Source organism: Leucopleurus acutus, assembly GCF_964270905.1.
Source record: "Leucopleurus acutus genome assembly, chromosome: 15".
In the NCBI taxonomy this organism is placed as follows: domain Eukaryota; kingdom Metazoa; phylum Chordata; class Mammalia; order Artiodactyla; family Delphinidae; genus Leucopleurus; species Leucopleurus acutus.
This window is the reverse complement of record NC_139157.1, coordinates 76539757-76560606: the sequence shown is the minus strand read 5'-3', so window position 1 is coordinate 76560606 and position 20850 is coordinate 76539757. Positions and strand designations below refer to the sequence as shown.

The 20850-nt window shown below is 35.4% G+C and overlaps 1 pseudogene across 1 annotated transcript in view; it reads left to right on the top strand.

Moving 5' to 3' along the window:
• The first annotated feature begins 1298 nt into the window (after positions 1–1298).
• LOC309972321 (p53 apoptosis effector related to PMP-22-like) overlaps positions 1299–20850 on the top strand; it is a 60753-nt pseudogene continuing 41201 nt past the window's right edge. The window contains exon 1 of the transcript in view: positions 1299–1376. The product of the transcript in view is annotated as a p53 apoptosis effector related to PMP-22-like (transcript). The remainder of the gene's footprint in view (positions 1377–20850) is intronic.

Here is a 20850-nt window from a genome sequence, read left to right as displayed (position 1 = left end):
GTTCACCACAGGTAGTTTGAGAAATACTGCTTCAGTACATCAGATGGCTTTTCTAGCCATGTTTGTAGCTACTTTTAAAAACCCAGAGGGAGCAGCTGCCTAGCAGCTACTAAGTGAAACATCAGCTTCAACTGCAGACACTGTGATGTCAGGTGTGTTTGGGGGCACCTGGAACTCCCTTTGCACTCTCAGTGACATTTCTCAGCCTTCATCCTGCATAAGTGCCTTTATTCAAACAACGAATCAGCTGCTGCAGGCATCACGCTGGTCACCAGAGTTCTGCGGTGAGCAAGGGCAGGTGTGGCCTTGACCTCAGAGACTTGACTTTAGTGGAGATATTATCCCTTTACCACCACTGCCCTTAGAGTTTCCTTCTCCACCTAGTTTGCAAAATTTCCTCTCAGAAAAGAAGCTGATACTGATCTTAGTGTTAAAAATAAGCAAAGTGTTACTCTCCTCAAGGGCAGCTCATGTGAATTATTACTTCTAACTATGGGATGAAAAGTTCAAGTGTTAGGTTAGTGAGGTTCAGGATGAGGTAGGGAGAGTGTTTTGCTCAAGGGAAATTACAGCACACATGCAACGCTGATTTATCTGGACTAAGCCCAGGGTCACTCCCTTCTCCCCTAAATTGTGTCTCTCGGCATTCACCTCAAACTCAAAGGACCACGGCCTTAACCCGGAATGGCTTTTCTCCATCAGTTAATAGTTAAGTAAGTATTTGCCCTTTCTGAGATCTATCAGGCCATGCCCTTAGAACACTTTAACTCGAAACTGCAGCTACAGTATCAAAAACAGCAATCACAAAATTTCTCATTCACTCCTTTTAATTGCAGAGGAAAAGTCATGTTTGTTCCCAATCATTGTCACTTTCTTCTTAACTAGCTAGGAAGACATTTTGCTAATAACATGCCAGGAAATGTACCTCCCAGGAGAGATGTGTTCTTTAGTGGCCACTGAAGGACCTCTCAGCAAAGAAAATAAAGTGGATGACTAAGTGCAAAACATTCATTAAAGTGTTCCCCAAACATGTTTTATATGAAAAGAAAAATGATTTGGCTACAGAGAATGATTGGTATGTCAAAAATTTCATTTCAGGCAACAATTTTGTTATTAGAACAAGCCTCAGTTGTCTACACCTTGGTTTTGTTCAGAAGATGTAACGCCAAGATAAGTTTAGAAAAAACTTCCAATGCTGTTATCTGCCCTGCGGTACTTCTATTGTAAGTACAGAAGATAACTGTTCTGATATTTTTTTTCATTTCCTTGGGTACCAAATCTCTCTCTCACTGCACACGATGCCCTTCACGCTGCAGCTGTCTGCTGTGGCAGCTGCTACTCCCGCTGCTAAGGAGACCCGAACAAATAATCAAGGGGTTTGTCTCTTGGGAGGAGGAAATATACTCTTATCTTTAAACTCTTGTATGTCTTACAAGGAGCAACTGAAATGATTCTTATAGTCTAAGGTACCTCAAGAATGAAAGTCACTAAATATAGAGGCATTTTACACTGTGACCAATTCCCTGAATAGGTGATTACTTTATAAGAAGTGGGTTTATAGGAGTAGCTAAATCCATACATGCACCCAGCACACTGCTGTCCCCTGCTAGAGAGGCCAGAGCTTGACTTCATACGATGCTCCTACAGCCCCGTAAGGTAAGTGTCACTTCTGCCTTCAGATTATTCCTGTTTCACAGAAGGATTTCTTGTTCTCCTTGCATTAATGGTTGCCAAGTATCACTTTAAAATATGTCCCAGCATTTGAAATACAGAATATCCATGATAAAGGAGACTTACCATGTGGCCGCATGATGTTGTAAAAATGTGTCCAATTCAAAGGTGAGAAGACCAGAATGTTGGCTATCACTTTGCTTGGGTCTCTCAGGTTTCTTAACTATAAAGCAGGTTTAGAAACTGCCCCCCCAGAAGTGTTATAAAGATACAAGGAGCGGATATGGGGAAGTGCACCTTGAAAAGCATGGAGTGCTCTACCTCAGTGGTTCTCAAACTTTAGCATCAGGATTTGTTACAACACCTACTGCAGGCTCCTCTCCCTGGTGTCTGACTCAGCTCCTACCGGGTGGGGCTGGAGAACGTGAGGCTGATGCTGCAAGTCTGCATAGCACACTTTGAGAATAACTAACTGAGAAAAATCAATTTATTTGAAACTACATTCAAGGCTTCAGTCTCACCCTTTTTCCTTGTCTATCTCTGCTTTCAACAGAGCAGTTGGGCATGTTTTATTTTTATTTTTTGAATTTAGTGTATAAATACTCCAGTTCTGTTCTCTTTTTTTTTTTTTTTTTTGGCAGTATTGGGTCTTCGTTTCTGTGCGAGGGCTTTCTCTAGTTGTGGCGAGCGGGGGACACTCTTCATCGCGGTGCGCGGGCCTCTCACTATCACGGCCTCTCTTGTTGCGGAGCACAGGCTCCAGATGCGCAGGCTCAGTAATTGTGGCTCATGGGCCTAGTTGCCCCATGGCATGTGGGATCTTCCCAGACCAGGGCTCGAACCCGTGTCCCCTGCATCGGCAGGCAGATTCTTAACCACTGCGCCACAAGGGAAGCCCCCATGTTTTATTTTTATATCTTTGCCAGTATTTTCAACTTTTGGAAAGCAATTTTTTTCAGCTTTATGAGATATAATTGACAAAACTGTAAGATATTTAGGGTCCAATGTGATGATTTGATACCTGCGTACATTGTAAAATTGTTTCCCCTCATCATTAATTAATGCATCTATCACTGCACATATTTACTTTTTCCTTTTTTCTTTTTGGTTAGAACACTTAAATTCCACTCTCTTAGCAAATTGCAATTTTACAATGCAGTGGTATCAACTATAGTCACCATGCTATACATTAGATCATCATACCTTATTCACTTTATAGTTTAATACAGTATTACCAGCCTCTCCCTATTTCCAGCCCCTGGCAACCACTTTTCTACTATTACTATAAGTTTGACTTTTTTTAATTCCACATATAAATGATATCATGCAGTATTTGGCTTTTTCTGTCTGGCTTATTTCACTTAGCATAAAGCCCTCCAAGTTTGTGGAAGGCAAATATTGTCACAAATGACAGGATTTTTTTCTTTTTTTAAGGCTAAATAACATGCCAGTCTATATATAACCACATTTTCTTTATTCATTCATTCATCGATGGGCACTTAAGATTGTTTCCATACTATGGCTATTTTGAATAATACTTCAATGAACATGAGAGTGCAGATATCTCTTCAAGATAATGCTTTCATTCCATTTGGATATATACCCAAAAGTGGGATTGTCAGATCGTATGGTGGTTCATTTTTAAATTTCTTCAGGAAACTCCATACTGTTTTCCATAGTGGCTGTACTAATTTACATTCCCACCAACAGTGCACAAGGGTTCCTTTTCCTTCACATTCTCACCAGCATTTATCTCTTGACTTTTTAGTAATAGGCATTCTAACAGATTTGAGATGACATCTCATTATGGTTTCGATCTGCATTTCCCTGATAATGAGTGATGATGTGCATTTTTTCATGTACCTCTTGTTCATTTGTATGTCTTTTTGGGAAATTTCGGAACCCCTGCCCAGTTTTTAATCAATTGTTTGAGGTTTTCTTGCTATTGAGTTGTGTGAGTTCTTATATATTTTGATTTGCAAATATTTTCTCCTATGCGGTAGGTTGCTTTCCATTTCATTGATAGTTTTCTTTGCTGTGCAGAAGCTTTTAAGTTTGAGGTAGTCTCACTTGTTTATTTCTACTTTTGCTCTATTTGCTTTTGGTGTCAAATCCCAAGAAATCATTGCAAAGACCGATGCTGATGAGCTTATTCCTTTTTTTTTCCTTCTAGGAGTTTAATGGTTTAAGATCTTATGTCCAAGCTTTAATCCATTTTGAGTTGACTTTTGTGTATAGTGTAAGTGTGGGTCCAATTTTACTCTTTTGCCTATGGTTATCCAGTTTTTCCGACACCATTTATTTATGAGACTATTCATTTCCCATTGTATATTCACAACTCCTTTGTCAAAAATTAGCTGACCATATAAGCATGGGTTTATTTCTGATCTCTTAATTCTGTTCCACTGGTCTATGTGTCTGCTTTTATGCCAATATTATACTATTTTTATTACAATAGCTTTGTAGTATGTACAATATATTATAGTTTAAAATAAGAAAGTATGGTACCTCCAGCTTTATTTTTTTTTCTCAAGAATACTTTGCCTATCCAGGCTCTTTTGTGGTTCCATACAAATTTTAGGATTGTTTTTTCTATTGCTGTGAAAAATACCATTGGAATTTTTACAGGATTTGCATTGAATTCATAGTTTGCTTTGGGTAGTATGGGCACTTTAACAATATTAATTATGCCAATTTATGAACATAGAATATCTCTTCAGTTATTTCTGTCATCTTCAATTTCCTTTATTAATGTCTTATATTTTTCAGTATATCAGATTTTCTCCTCCTTGTTAAATTTATTCTTAAGTATTTTACTGTTTTTGATGCTACTGTAAATGGAATTGTGTTCTTAATTTCTCTTTCTGATAGTTCATGTTAGTGTATAGAAATAAAGTTAGTTTTGTATGCTGATTTTTTATCCTGCCACTTTACTGAATACATTTATTAGCTCTAACAGTTTTTTTAGTGGAATCTTTAGAATTTTCTATATTTATTAAGTCATCCACAAACAGAAACAACTTTACTTCTTCCTTTCTGGTTTTGATGCCTTTTATTTCTTTTTCTTGTCTAATTACTCTAGCTAGGACTTCCAGTAGTATATTGAATAAAATTGGCAAGAGTGGTCATCCTTGTCTTGTTCCTGATTTAGAGTCACTGAGTGTAATTCTGGATGTGGGTTTATCACATTATGGTCTTTGTAAGGTTGAGATATGTTTCCATTCTAATTATCAGCATATAAATGAAGTTGAAATTTTCTACTTTCATCTATTGGAATTTCCCTTTGTGTAAATAGTCTGCTTTTTCCCATTTGTTTATTGAGATTGCAGTTTTCTCATTTATTCATAAAAGCTTTATGTATATGAATAAACTTAACCCATTTTCAGTCACATGCATTTGTACTTATTGCTTTGCAAACTGTTCTTTGGTATTAATTTTTGTTGTATTTTAATTTATAGAATGTGTGTGTATTAAATTGATCTATATTTCTTATTAAAATTTTTCCATTGCTCTTATAACTACTCTTTTCTTGTGCAATTTTTAAATCTTATCATTCAGTTTTTCAGTAATTCTGCAGTCAGTATAAAAAAGAAATAAAATAAATGCAGGCAAAATCATCTCCATGGAAAAGTAACAATAACAACAACTTATTAGGTCCCTTAGAGGTGCCAAACATTATTCTAGAGCTGGGGTTGTAGAACAGAATCTGATATAATCTGTCCCCAGGCAACTTAAATTCTAAAGGACAAAAGAACAAAGAACATCATATTACCAAAGTGAGTTAAGTTCATTACTAACTTTAGTACAGTTTTGTTGAATCTTCAGTTGAATATTTTTATATTACACTTTCAAACATGTTATTTAATAAGATCCATTTTTGTACACAAATGATTCCCATTATTCATTCAGTAGTTATATTGTATAAATTCACCACAAACACTGAATTAGCAAATACTGAATAATTGCTCCCAGGGGAAATACAGGGTAAGGTTCCTGAAAGTCTCTGGTCACGACATTTTTGTCAACCATCAACACTTAGCCTTGTTTTATTTGTCTCTGTTTAAAGACACTTTATTTAACATATATTATTGATTCACTAATATTGAATTCACAGCTAATAGCACTAATAACTCATGCCTGAATAAAGCTTATCTAGCATATGTATTTTCTCCATAAGACACTTCACAGTCTTCTTGTACTTAAGAACATTAGGCAACAGCTCTGCATTATGCTTCAGAATAATTTTAAACAGTGAAAAGACAGTTAATCAAAGAAAAGTACAAAAATGCCCCAAAAATGACACTAAATAGATGACAAAAAGGACACATTTACAGTTTGAGAACTGAAACAAAAAGGCAGAGTATCAGCTTGTTGAACCTCAGCTGGGAATGTGCATGTTGGATGACTCAAATTTTTTGCCACTCTTTGCATATCCACGAATGACCACAAAAACATGGCATTTACTGATTTGAGATTACAAAAAAAAATCTTATGGAGTAGATGAATTCACAAATGCTGAAACCATGAATAATGAAAACCAATTGTTCACTTTTTACCCAGTCATTTTATTGAATACTCATATTAATTAATCACCAACATTTTCCAACTGATAATCTGATTTTCTATGTACATTGTCATGTATAGTAGAAATAATGATAATTTTTTCTCATTCTTCCCATTGACATTTGAAATGAAGTTTCATTCCTTATTTAAGGAAATAAATTTCATCACTATTATTTCACTCTTGTCAACTATATATTTTTAACTCTATTATCTTTTTTAGACAACCTCAATAAGAGTCTGCGTTTCTCTGTTATTGACTTATTGCTTTAACTGATAGGCTCCTAACCAAATAATACAATCTACTCCAAGTGCACAAAAGCCCATTTCATACATACCAAAGCTGCTACCCTATGCCTATGTTTGGAGATTCATCATCTGAACATTCTTCTTTCATTCACTTTCTCACTTGATAAGCAAAATCTAATATACGGAATAACAGGCCTGATTTAAGTAATGAAATAAAAACAAAATAAAATTTTATTTATTAATTCTTTATCAGTTATTGCCAGAGATAATACAAAACACATTGCCCACCCCCAGTTTCAGTTATCAATATCTATTATTGTAGCTGACCTATATTTAAGCTATTGGGAGACTTTAAACTTCATTTCAGATTAAACTGTTCACAGAATAGTAAAAGCATGGCATATATGTTTAATCTCCACCACCAACCTGATTTGCTTTCCACCGCATTTCACCTTATCTTTTTGTTGTTTAATTCTGTATTATTACTGCACTAGTATAAGGCCCAGTGTTTTCAGTGGCTCAACACAGTGAACGCTGCAGATATTTATTAGATAGCAAATCTTTTAAAATTGAAAAGTAGAGGCCCTGTAATAAAAGGCATGCTAGCTACTGTACAATGACTTATGGATGATGTGGACATAATGAGAAAATAGGGATAATTTCAGATTTAGGGTAAGGAGAGCTACTCTTTTCCCAGGCTTAGCTGAGTCTATAGTGTAATCTTTGCCAACCTAAGACAGGCACACTTCATAACCCATAGCAAAATATTCTTAAATTCTATTCACTGTGTATTAACTGTGTTCTGTTTTAACTTCAAATTCAAAGGGTATGTTCAGGTATTAAAGAAAAAAAATGCAAAGAAAAGAATTGATCAGTTTTAATAAGAAAAAATTTTAAATTCTGAGTAGTCAAAAAAAATTGAGCAACTTATATAAATGGACAATTAAATCAGGCAATTTCAGACAAAAAATAGTAGAAAGTATATTAAAATATAATTAAAATACCCAAATTCCTAAATAATCAGAGAAATGTAAATTGATATAAGAACATAAAACACAAAAGTGGAGGGATTCCCTGGTGGCGCAGTGGTTGAGAGTCCGCCTGCTGATGCAGGGGACATGGGTTCGTGCCCCAGTCCGGGAAGATCCCACATGCCGCGGAGCGGCTGGGCCTGTGAGCCATGGCCACTGAGCCTGTACGTCCGGAGCCTGTGCTCCGCAACGGAAGAGATCACAACAGTGAGAGGCTCACATACCGCAAAAAAAAAAAAAAAAAAAAAAAAATAATAATAATAATACACAAAAGTGGAAATGAAGAAAACACTTTATCCAATGCTGGTAAGGATGCAAGAAATCAGTCTCTTGATGACTAGAAGGAGTACAAGCAGTTATAAACAAACTTAAGAGCAATTTGGCAATTTTAAAAAATAGACTGAAAATGTAGATTTTTGGCTTATAAATCTTATTTACAGTAAATTATCTTGAGGAAATAATCAATGTGAACATATTTAGTTAGCTTCAAAGATGTTCATGATGGTTCTCGTTAGAATAGTGAAAAATGTCCCAAGAGAGCTGAATGGTTTAATGAACAATATAAATTTATACAATATAATGATACATAGTCATTAAATATGTTGTTGTAGGAGATTATGTGGTGACATGGAAATCTTCAGGATATATTTTTAAGTGAAAAATACACATTATAGAGCTCCAAACGAAAAGAGCTTAAAAGTTACCACTCCTGTCCTTACAGCAAGAAAATGCTGAACAACTGAAAATCAATGATTTTTGTTCGTACCCATCAGGGAACTGTGGTCATAAGACACACTGGTAACTTAAATTTGGAGATTTGGGTGCATATAGAGAGATACAGCACTGGAGATCTGGAAAAGAAGCTTCTGGGACCACAAACTGTTTAGAATTACATGATAATTTTTATTAATTTCTGGATGTTGAATGTTGATTATGTTTGAGAGTGAGAAACTCCTAGGGCCACTGTCTTAGGGGACCCCACCACACTTTTGTGAATTTTCCTTCAAGAACTCCACCAGGTCCTCACAGTGAGAATATGATAAGATCTTCTCTTGGCTCTGACATAGGAAGAGTGGAAAATAACCATTGTGAAATAAGCCAAGAGTCTTTTCAATAATGAAGGCTCACTCTCCACAGTAAAGGACTTTGTCAAAGCTCAATTCTGAAACTCTATCCCATCAGGAAGAGGGAATCCCTCTCCATTCCAACCCCTCACCTAAGAGAGGAACAAAAAAATAGTCAACAGGGATCAGGGCTTCAAGGAAATAGATTGAGAACATTGCAACTAGGGAAGGGGATAGGAGGAAGGGGAGATAAAATCTACATTACTAGACTTATGAAGGTCCCAACAGATGGGCCCCCTAAAAGCCTGAAATTTAATCAGAAGATTATAGAACACTACCTCTTCCATATACCCTACCACCATACCAACAGGATTCCAAGATAACAACAGTGTTTTACAGCCAAAGAAGTTATAAAACATAGACTTTCTGAGTAGGAGTACCTAGGGAAGCCAAAAGCCAAGAGGGGACCCAATAACAAAGACAATTGAGGAATATAAGCCAATGATACCTGTAGCTACATTAAACATTAAACACAGCCCAACTCCTAGCCAGATTAACATCAATCCTCACACAATGCCTATTACCCCAGTTCCTACTACCCGAAACAACAGGTCCAGCCAAGACATGTCAAAAGGCAAGAAAAAACACTTCGAGGAGAAAATGCAATCATCAGACCTAGACTCAGATATGACACAGATGGTGGAATAATCAGAGAATTTAAAGTGATATTCTAATGGAAAAAGTAGATAATATGAAAAAACCTGATGAATAATATGAGTAAAGAGGTACAAACTCTAAGTCAAAAGGAGATAATAGAAATCAAAACTCAGTAACAGGAATGAGGAATGCTGTCAATGGGCTCATCAGGAGACTCGACATGGCTGAGGAAAGGATCAATGAACTTAAAGACAGGTCAATAGAAAGTTCTCAAACTGAAACGCAAAAAGAAAAGAAAGAAAAAGAAAAATGCACGTTAATCATGAGCCACGGTGTGATTCTAGATTGGTGTGTGTCAATGAGTTAACAATAATTATTTCTAAATTGGCAGTGGTATTATTTGTGATTTTTCTATCTTCATGCCTATCTGCAGCTTCTTCAAGGAACATAACTGCCTTTGACAATAATAAATATACAAATTGTTATAGATAGAATTTCATTATAGTTGCTCATTGGTAATTGGATTCAGTGTTATGACATTTAATATTATTTTTGTTAAAAGATACTAATTTGGCTACAGAAGCTGAGTGTATAGACAGACACACACACACACACACACACACACACACACACACGCACACACTGATATGTAGAGAAGTTTTTGTCTGAGAAGGAGAGGGAGAAAGGTTTTGTGGAAGAGAATCTACAAAGAGAGAAGATGAGGAGAATGGAGTATCTGATCTTCCTATGGCCTCTGGGACTGTGTTTGATCTCCTATGAGTAAGGAATAAGGGGGGAGAAGACATCAAAACTGTTCACTTTGTGAAACTGTATATATGCTTGCTACTTTTAGGGTTTATGACACAAAATGCAGCAGCATGAGCTGGAGAGGAGGCCTCTCAGTCATGGAACATAACCCAGGTTTGGCTGAGAACTGGAAACTTGGCAAGCACTTGTAGTCTGCAGCCCGTAAAAGGGAGCGTCACAGCTATTTCAAGCTACTCCTTTTGCCATATATGTGAATATGCAGCACATGGAACTGTATAAGCACATGTTTGCTGTGGAGTTTCAGGAACAGAATCAGCTCTAGGGGCAGCCTACCTGGGTTGAAAAATGGCTAAGAAACCTGGGATCCCATAGTGCTTCAGATTTCTCACCTGTCAAATGAGGGAGTTAATAGTACCCATGGTATGTGGTTGTTGTGAGGATACAATTAAATTACCATACTAAGCATGGCATAACTCCTCACACATAATAACTGCTCAACAGATTATCATCTACAGTGGCTAGCTGACAAAATGGCCTTGAATACAGAAGTTCTAGCCCTTTCGGAGCATCATAAAGTAGCTGCAGGAGGGTGAGGCTGAGGTCCTGCTTTTTGTAATCAGCAACTGCAAACCGGTAGATATTTTATCTACTGGGTTATCTTTTAAGAGGAAAAAATTCGTTAACCACAAAAATCTCAAGGTTGAGTAATTCAAAAAAGTTGTCTAAATTTTTAGTTCAAAGATCTTGTTAAATCTCAATGTTTTCACTTCTTTTTCCCCATAATGTTTATCCTTCAAAATGGTATGTACAGAATAAGAGTGAAGATTAGCTATAAATCTGGATGATGTAAACAGAAGGAGCTCCAGAATGGAAGTCAGGAAGTGTAGATTCTAGTCTTCATTCTGTAGTCATCCTTGGGGTAAGTCATTTTACAACTCTAAGGCTCAGTTATTTTAGCTGAAGAATAAGAATACTGGAATATATCTTCTTGTATAATGAAGACTGTTATATGGTGAAAACCTCTGGCCTGGCTTTCAGAAGGAGCCAGTCTGAATCTTAGGTTTATACTTTCTGGCTCCATGATCTTGAGGAGGTCACGTCACTTCTTGATCATTTCACTCCATGGATGCACTTCACCTCTCTGCCTGCAGACTGTCAGAATATTGAGAATATCTGAAGTAGAATGCCTTCATATTTTTTGATGACAAAGTAAAACATGGTATAAACAGAGGTAATCAAACAGTCATGAAGCAGAATTTTTATCTTTGACTGAATTTACCATGTTGAATAAAGCTACTTTAACTCTTTGCTTCAGTTCCTATATTGCAGATGAGAAAGTTTTAAGAGATTATCTTCATCAAACCTACTATTTTACATATAAGAAAACTAACCTCAGAAGGTGAGGTCGAGTTTGGGGGAATTGTATTCTTTTTCATCTCAGTTGTATCTAATATGGTTAAGTTCATCTCTTCAAGACCAATCTATGCTATGTAGCATAAATTAATTCTTCAAAAGAACTGTTACTAATTTGAAAAAGATACTCAAATTTACGTTTCACATATTCTTTACTCTTTATTCTTATAACTCAGAGAAAGTCTTACCCATTTTCAGAAACCTCAATAAGTCAGTGTGAAAGGACACATTTTCCTTTTTATAGGTCAAAAAATGTAGAAGTAAATACCTGTACCTATATTGCAAGATTAAGTCAGTAAGAGAAGTATTTTCACAGAATCTAACACAGGTATAAAGAAAAAAACAAAATTGTTCTTAAATAATTACATATGATTCTAAGAGTTGGAGGCTTCTTAAACGAGTCAGCCTACCACCAAAAAGGTTTCTTTTGTTGTTGTTGCGGTACACGGGCCTCTCACTGTTGTGGCCTCTCCCCTTGCGGAGCACAGGCTCCGGACGCGCAGGCTCAGCGGCCATGGCTCACGGGTCCAGCCGCTCCGCGGCATGTGGGATCCTCCCGGACCAGGGCATGAACCCGTGTCCCCTGCATCGGCAGGCGGACCCTCAACCACTGCGCCACCAGGGAAGCCCAAAAAGTTTTAAATTAGCACAGGACTCTCACCAGTCTTTCCTATCTTCACAAGTCAGGACTTGAATATATCTGATGATCAAATGATCAGGACAACCCTTTGATAAATAAAAAATACTATACAAGATTTTACAACCTTATCATATTTTATATGAGAAGTATGGCTAAGATAGCAAAGTTAGCATAATTTCCCCTAAATGTGGTGAGTTTCTGTTGGGTGTGAGAATTATCTACATTTTTAAAGTGATGAAGCTGCTGAGTTTATAATGACTTATTTCTCATTTCAAAAGTACATCCCCCCAATTCTGAGGTTTATGTAGCCTTGCTCTCCTAACCTTTTAATCATCTCTCTGTTCCACCATTATCTTTATATAGGAGCAGCAGGCCTACATTTCTGAGTGTGTAGGAACTGGAGGCCCACATCAAGCTGTGTGACATGCCTGAATGACAAAATAATGGAATGATCCTGGGACTCTGGAGTCATGGCAGAGATATTTTATTGCTTAGCAACCCAGACTGATATCAAGAGTTTTGCTAAATGCAGGTGGTGAGTAGGACTGTTGAAAATCAAAATTGCTTTGCCATAATTTTTTAAAATAGTTCTCAGCAAGAAATATTAATTAACTTACCCATTTATTTGTTTGATTGATTGCTATAACAGCTTTCTGGCCAAGCACTAAAGTGGCAATTACAGTTAGCTAAAGGGCTGTAGAAACAAAAAACAGGAGATAAAAACACCTGCAACTTCTTCTGGAGGATAAACATCTGCTTTTCTGAATTGATACTCAAGTGCATTTCTCTCATCATTGTTGCTATTCAGTCTAGGAAAGTGAAATGGTCTTTGAAAGCACATTAAAAATAATGGTATATTACTTAAAAGCTGTATTTATCAAGAGTATACTTTCAGTCCAGACATCATAGTTATTCCATGCTTGGGCCTCTGTTTGCAGGAAAAGTGAATAAATGATTGTGCTAAGTAGAGTTTCACAGGTTCTTGAATTAATTTCAAATATGCCATGGGGAGCCAAGTATAAAATATTAATCATTTGTTTAAATCAGAAGTATATGTCCAGTTTATGTCACAATAAAAATCACACCTGCTGCTACAAGGAATGACTACTGTGAAGACATACTTTATCAGTTTTCATATACCTGTAAACCACTGTAAAAACTGAAAAGAAGAGCTTATTGTTGATATCTTGGATATCACATTTTAAGGATAAGCTACCTTAAAATGAAAGACTCCAGTATGAGGGTGGTATTCTTTTCCCAGTCATAAACCTGGGCATGTTTTCTATTTTCCAGTTAGCAGATGACATTAGGAAAACAATAGACAGTGCTTTGAGTAGTTATCAATATGGTGCAGGCCAGCAATAAAGGGAGACGTTTTATCTCAAAAATTAGCTGGACACAAACAAACCAGAATACTCAGTTAACAAAGATGACCTCTTTAAAAAGTTGGACACAACAAGTTTAGGAAAATAAGCAAATGAACAGAAAAGAAGACCACATTTTCCGTGTATTTTTTCTGCCTTTCTTTTTCTTTCTTCCTTTTTCCTTTCTTTTTCTTTCTTTCTTTCTCTTTCTTTCTTTTTTCTTTTTCTTTCTCTCTTTCTTTTCTTTCTTTCTTCCTTCTTTTATTTCCTTTCAGTTTGTTTAATCATGATTTCAATTTCTTCTTCAGTCAGTTTCAGTTCTTTGAGTGTCTTTCTAGGAATTTGTTCCTTTAATTTATCTAATTGGTTAACATACGATTATTCTAATATTCCTTTATAATCTTTGTTTTTTAATGTCTGTAATACCAGTAGTAATATTCCCTCTTTTCATTTCTGGTTTTACTAATTTGAGTCCTTTCTCTTATTCTTGGTCATTCTAGCTAAAGGTTTGTTAATTTAATTGATCTTTCAAAGAACCAACTCATGGTTTCATTGATTTTCTCTATTGTTTATTTATTTCATTTATTTTCACACTAGTATTCATTTTTCCTTCTTTCTGTATGTTTTAGGCTCAGTTTTCTTTTTCTAATGTCTGATGGTAGAAGGTTGTGGAATTAACATCTTTTTTCTTTTATAATTTAAGCATTTGTAGCTACAAATTTCCCTACAAGCACTATTTTATCTGCACTCCACAAATTTCAATATGTTGTATTTACATTTCCATTTATCTCAGAGTATTCTCTAACTTCCCTTGTGATTTCTTCTCTGACCTATTATTTAGGAGTATGTTGTTTAATTTTCGCATATTTGTGGATTTCTGAATTTCCTTCTGTTACTGAGTTCCAATTTCATTCCATCATATCAGTGAAAATACTTTGTATTACTTCAATCCTTTTACATTTATTGAGATATGGTCTATTCTGGAGAATATTCTATGTGCACTTGAGAAGAATGTGTATTCTGTTGTTGGATAGAATGTTCCATAGATATCTGCTAGGTCTAGTTCATGTACAGTGTTGTTCAGGACTTCTATTTCTTTGTTGGCCTTTTGTCTAGTTGTTTTATCCCTTATTGAAAATGGGGTATTAGAGTCTCCAATTATTATTGTTGAATGGTCCAGTTCCCTCTTCAATTCTGTCAGTTTTGCTTCATATACCTCAGGCTCTGATGTTATATGTTTTAGTTGTTTTCCTTCTTGATGGGTTGCCATTTCGCCATTATAAAAATGTTCTTCTTTGTCGCTAGTAACAATTTTTGTCTTAGAGTGTAATTTGTCTGCTATTAGTATAGCCATTCCAGCTCCTTTTTGGTTAATGTTTGTGGAGTATGTATATTTTCATTCTTATTTTTACATATTTGTGTCTGAATCTAAAATGGTGTCTCTTGTACACAACATAACGTTGGATGATTTTTTAAAATATCTACTATGCCAGTCTCTTCTTCTCAGTTGTAATATTTAATCCATTTTCACTTCATGTAATTACAAATAAGATAGGATTTAACTCTGCCATTTTGTTATTTATTTCTTTACTGTTTTTCTATTCCTCCAATACCACCTTTTTTTAGGGTTAAGTGGGTATTTTCTAGTGTACAATTTTTTTTCCTTGTTTTTTCTTTTACTATATATTTGTAATCATTTTCTTAGTGGTTGTCCTGGGAATTAAAATTAACATTTTAACTTATAAAAATCTAGTTCAGATTAATGCCAACTTAATTACAATATTATACAAAGACTTCACTTCTATACAATCCATTTGCTTCCCCCTCCTTTGTGCTCATATACAAATTACATCTTTATATATTACTATCAATACAGATTTACAATTTTTGCTCTATGCAGTTTTATTTTAAATTGGTTATGAAAGAAAAATCCCAACAAAAATACATTCACACTTTTTACAAATATTTACCTATGTAGTTACCCCTACCAGTTCTCTTTATTTCATCATTTGGATTTGAATTACTATCTAGTGTCCTTTCATTTGATACTGAAGGATTCCCTTTATGGTCTCTTATGGGGAGGTCTGCTAGCAATGAATACTCTCAGTATGGTTTATCTACGAATGTCTTAATTTCTCCTCTATCTTTGAAGGATAGTTTTGCTAGAAATAGAATTATTGTTTAACAGTCTTTTTCTTTCAGCACCTTGAATATATTCTCATATTGCCTGTGGCATCCATTGTTTCTGATGAAAAATTGGTTATTAATCTTATTAGGAATCTCTTGCACCTGATGAGTTGCTTCTCTCTTGATATTCTCTGTGTTCTCTCTTAGTCTTTGGCTTTTGACAGTTTGATCATGATGTGTCTAGGTATGGATCTCTTTGAGCTTCTTGGATGTGTCAATGAATCTTTTTCATCAAATTTGAAAAGTTTTTATCCACAATTTCTTCAAATATTCTTTCTGCCCTTTTCTCTCTGCTACATCTAGGAATGCCATTATACATATGTTAATGTGCTTGATGGTGTCCCACAAGTCTGAGGCTCTTTTTATTTTACTTCATTCTTTTGCTTTTCTGTTCCTAAGACTGGATAATCTCAATTGGTTTACTTTCAAATTTGCTGATTGTTTCTTCTGCTGGCTCAAATCTGCTGTTGAGCTTCTCTAGTGAATTTTTTTATTTCATCTATTGTACATTTCAATTCCAGATGTTCTATTTTATTCTTTCTTAAAATAAGTTCTACCTTCTTACTGATATTCTCTACTGAGACATCATTCTCAAACTTTTCATTAATTCTTTAGAAAAGCTTTCTTTAGTTATTTAAGCATTTTTTTTAAAGCTGATTTAAAGTTTTTGTCTAGTGAGTTAAACATCTATGCTTCCACAAGGACCACTCTATTGAATTTTTTCCAGTGTATGGGCCATAGTTTCATATTTCTTTGCATATCTCATAGCATTTGTTTTGAAACCTGGACATTTTAAACAATATATTATGCAACTCAGGAGATCAGATTCTCCTCTGTCCCTGATCTTTGCTGTTGTGTCTATTTGTTGTGGTTGTTTATTATTGACTTTTTGGAACTAGTCTGTAAAGTGTGTGTTCTTTGTCATGTCACTGAAGTTTCTGCTCAGTTATCTTAGTAGTCAGCTACTAATTGAGCAGAGATTTCCTTAAATGCATGGAAATATTAAGTTTCCCAATCTTTGCTGAAGGGCTATGTGTATTTGGTGCTAAGAGGCTATGTGTGTATTCAACACTCAAAAGGTAACTGACAATTCTATCCTTGCCTTTACTTCCTGCTCACAGAGAACCTATGGTCTAAAGGTTTGTGTATCCCCCAAATTTACATGTTGAAATCCTAACCTCCCAAGTGATGTTATTAAGATGTGAGGCTTTGGGGAGGTGATTAGGTCATGAGGACAGAGCCCTTGTGAATGGTATTAGTGCCCTTATAAAGAAGGCCTAAAAGAGATCCCTTGCCCCTTCCACCATGTGAGGACATGGCAAGAAGGTGTCATCTATGAGGAAGTAGGCCTTCATCAGAAAAATCTGATGCCATGATCTTGGACTTCCAAGCTTCTAGAACTGTGAGAAATAAATGTTTGTTGTTTATAAGCCATTCAGTTTATGGTATTTTTGTTATAATAGCCCAAACGAACTGATATAAGGGTTTAGATCCTTCTCAGGTTTTTTCTTAACATGTATACAGCCCTGGGCATATGAAAAACCCTATGTATTCATGCAGCCTTCTAGATCCTCAGAAATATGTCAGCCTTAGGGTCAGCTCATTCCCCAGATTTTCCTAAATGTTTTGGTTAGCTTGTTGTTTGCTCCAACCTTTAACCACCGTCTCAGGCAAACAGAATATTTAACAATTGCCTCTGACTGTTTTTGGATGCCCCCAGAGAAAAGGCTATTCTCACTAGATGAACTCCAAGTCAGGTCAAGTAAAAACAGCCCTGCCAGCAAGAACCATCAGACAAACCAATGACAGTCCTCTGAGGATGGGTCTTCGGAGCTGCTCCAGCACCACTGTGCACTTCCAAATGCTGCCACGCTTCTGGTTTTCACCATGATTATGGGCTATTTGTTTTTAAAGCTACCACTGAGCTTGGCAGGAGGGCATGGGAATAGGGAAAGTTAAAATGCCACAACACTTACTTCTTTTACTGAAATTCAGCTGTTTTTACAGATTCTGTAAAGCTTTTGGTTAATTTATAGAGTTCTGAAAAAAAATCTGACAATTTTTGCATTGTTCATTTTTATGGAGGGGAGAATATTCAGAGGTCCTCATTCTACTATGTTTGCTAACATTTTTTATTTAGTTTAGATTTGTTTTGTTTTATAACGTTTTTATGCACAACATCAAATTACACAAACTTCAGCTTACTCTGTTGCTGGGATCTACTCCACAACTAAAAACTAAGAACAATAGTAATTACCACAATAGCTAATATTTATCAAGGTCTTAGTATGTACCATTCATAGTTGTAAACATTTTTATATATAAGGAGTCTTTTTAAAAAAATTTTATTGGATTACAATTGATTTATAATGTTGTGTTAGTTTCAGGTGTACAGCAAAGTGAATCAGTTATACATATATATAATGAGTCTTTTAAAAGAGCGATTCAACAGGTTAAGTTATTCTCAGTATCCTTTTTTACAAATGTAGAAACCAAAACATAGGTAACTTGCCCATCACCACACAATCAGTGGTAGTCAGGAATTGAACCCAAGAAAGCCTTTACTCTCAAGTACAAATTCTTATGCATGCCACACTAAAACTAAAAATTGAAACTTGGTAAAAAAAAATATATCTAAATAAAGTTATCTGGCTTCCTTATATAGAATAACTTCCTAGAATATAAAGGGAAAAGGGAGAGGAGATAATTATTTTTGATGTAGAAGTTGATTTGGACAGCTACTCTCAAATATATCTATAAAAGGAGATTTCCAGACTACCTTTAAGGAAATAATGCATTAGTAGGACAGGCTGAGCATTGAGTTAGGGCCTCTTTTGTTACCAGGGCAGTGTGTCCCACCACTTTGTCTGCTAATGCACCAATATTTGGAAGTAGCTACAGAAGAAGGCAAATAAAACCACTCACTTTGGATGCTGCTTACTGTTTACTCTTAGATTTTTAATTTGATTCTTTGAACAACCTATGAGATATTATCTATTCTTTCAGGTAATGAAACAGAAACTCTAAGAGGTTAGGTAAATTCTTGAATATAAAGCATTTTGTTTTTACTGTGTGACAGGCAATGTTCTATGTACCTTACATTCATTGACATTTTTCCCTTCACAACAATCCTGTGAGATAGGGATTATTAGTGTCATTCCCATTTTACAGATGAGCAAACTGAGGCAGAGAGAAGTTAAATAACTCGTCCAAGGTCAAGTGGTAGAGCTGAGATTTGAACCCTAGAGAATCTAGCTATAGAGACTGAATTTTTACCACTACAATAAACTGTATAGGATTGCAAGGCCACTTCTGTGGGACCACAAAATGCCACATTAAAAATGTCAAGATATTAAACTATAAAATAAAAATTTCAATCCAATAAAATTAGTTTTATGTCAGTATAACTCTTAATCCTGTCTTGATTGAATGATACACTTTATACTGAAAATTTTAAAATACTATATAAAGACTTCAAAGCCCTCTCAAATCCTCCATTATCCTGGGATTATTTCTACAAAGGACATGAGTTTTGGTCATTTTCTATAATTCAGGAACAAAATTTTCTATGCGTCAGAGAGAAGAAACTCAGGCCTGAAGAGGGTAGGGGACCTTCCCAAGGTCACCTGGAAAACCTGGGAATAGATCTGAATTGCACGATAAGTTCTCCACCTAGTTCCTCCCACACATTACTGCCATAGTAACTCACTTCATAAACAGTTCCAATGGGCAGAGTACTGCCACCACTGAGCTGACTTATGCTGAATGCTAGAGCTTTCTCACAGTAGTAAGAAATGCAAGCCAAATGCATGCCACTGATGAAATCATCTAAAATTAAGCACAGATTTCCCAAAACAAAAGAATGAATGATTCATTTTCAGTTAACCAGAATGTAGAAGACTGCTCTTCTCTTCCTGGTAACCCCATTTCCTTAAATACAGACTTCTTGTAAGTTTCACTTCCGTTAACTGTTTTGGCTTTAAAATTAGGGCAGTTTCCCACTCCCCAGACTGATTATATATTTGAAACATCCTATTCCCTTTCTGTGGCCATTTTGACCTTTCCTTGAAATTATGAACTATTTCAAGCTCACCTGAAGTTTTGATATCCTTTTGGTCTTTTGGAAACCCTGCGTTTAGAAGACTTTCATCATTATATCATTATTTAATCATTACTATATTATATCATTATATATCATTGTATCATCATTACTTTCATCATTATATCATTATATCTACCAAACTCTCACCTCCATTTAACCCTTAAGTTCTGGGTTAACTAAACAATATTATTTCTAGGCTGACTTCATCAGTGATTTTAATCATTTTATTAAGTTTCTTCTGAATTGTATTTTGATTCCCTAATGCCTTTGCATATTGACTTCTTTGAATAGAATGTTCTTCTAACAGTTGTTCTACACAGTAAATCAGTCAACCTCTGACTTTCAACAGAGAAGATGCTCCCTCTGTGGATACATTCTTGACCTTCCAGCCTCTGGACATCACTGAACTTTGCATGCCGCATCATAATTGCATTTATTGCACTGCTACTTAGCTGTATCTCCCAATCCACATGAGAACTCCTCTGAAGGAAAGGACTGAGATCCACTAGGCAGATATGCACAGCATCTGGTGAACACGAAGAGCCCAATATCTACTTTAGAATTAATGAAATCAATTTAAAAACTCATCGATTTGGAATAATGGAGTTATTGCCAAGTTTGACTTTGTAAAAATTCTTTGTTATAGAATATTTTATAAAACAGCAACCACACTTAAGTAAATAGTCCTATTAGTGCCAAATACAGTAAATAAGATAAAACTAAAAGCTAATTAACCAGTAATATGTGGGCAAATTAATTTCTAACAAGTCACAGTTCATATACATTGTAAACCAGATCATTAATGCAAAATCTGTTTTATATACAAAAATAATGTTGCTGATCTTTAATGGGAGATACACAGGGATAAAATCCCTGATTTCCTGGGCATGTGGCTTAAAAAACTGTTTATTTCACTTGCATTCCAAAACCTTAATGATTGTTGAGGAAGTAACTATTTAATTTTCAATCGGTGTTATTATTTTGACAAAAAGAATCATATATATCCCAAAAGAAAAGTTCCATGTAAAAGGAATTCTCTTACAATTATTTTTCATTATTTCATGTTCCAATGCTGTGTTCTGTACGAGAGCACTTATAAAACGAGAGAAAAGCAAAAGTTAGATAGACATAAGCACATTTGACC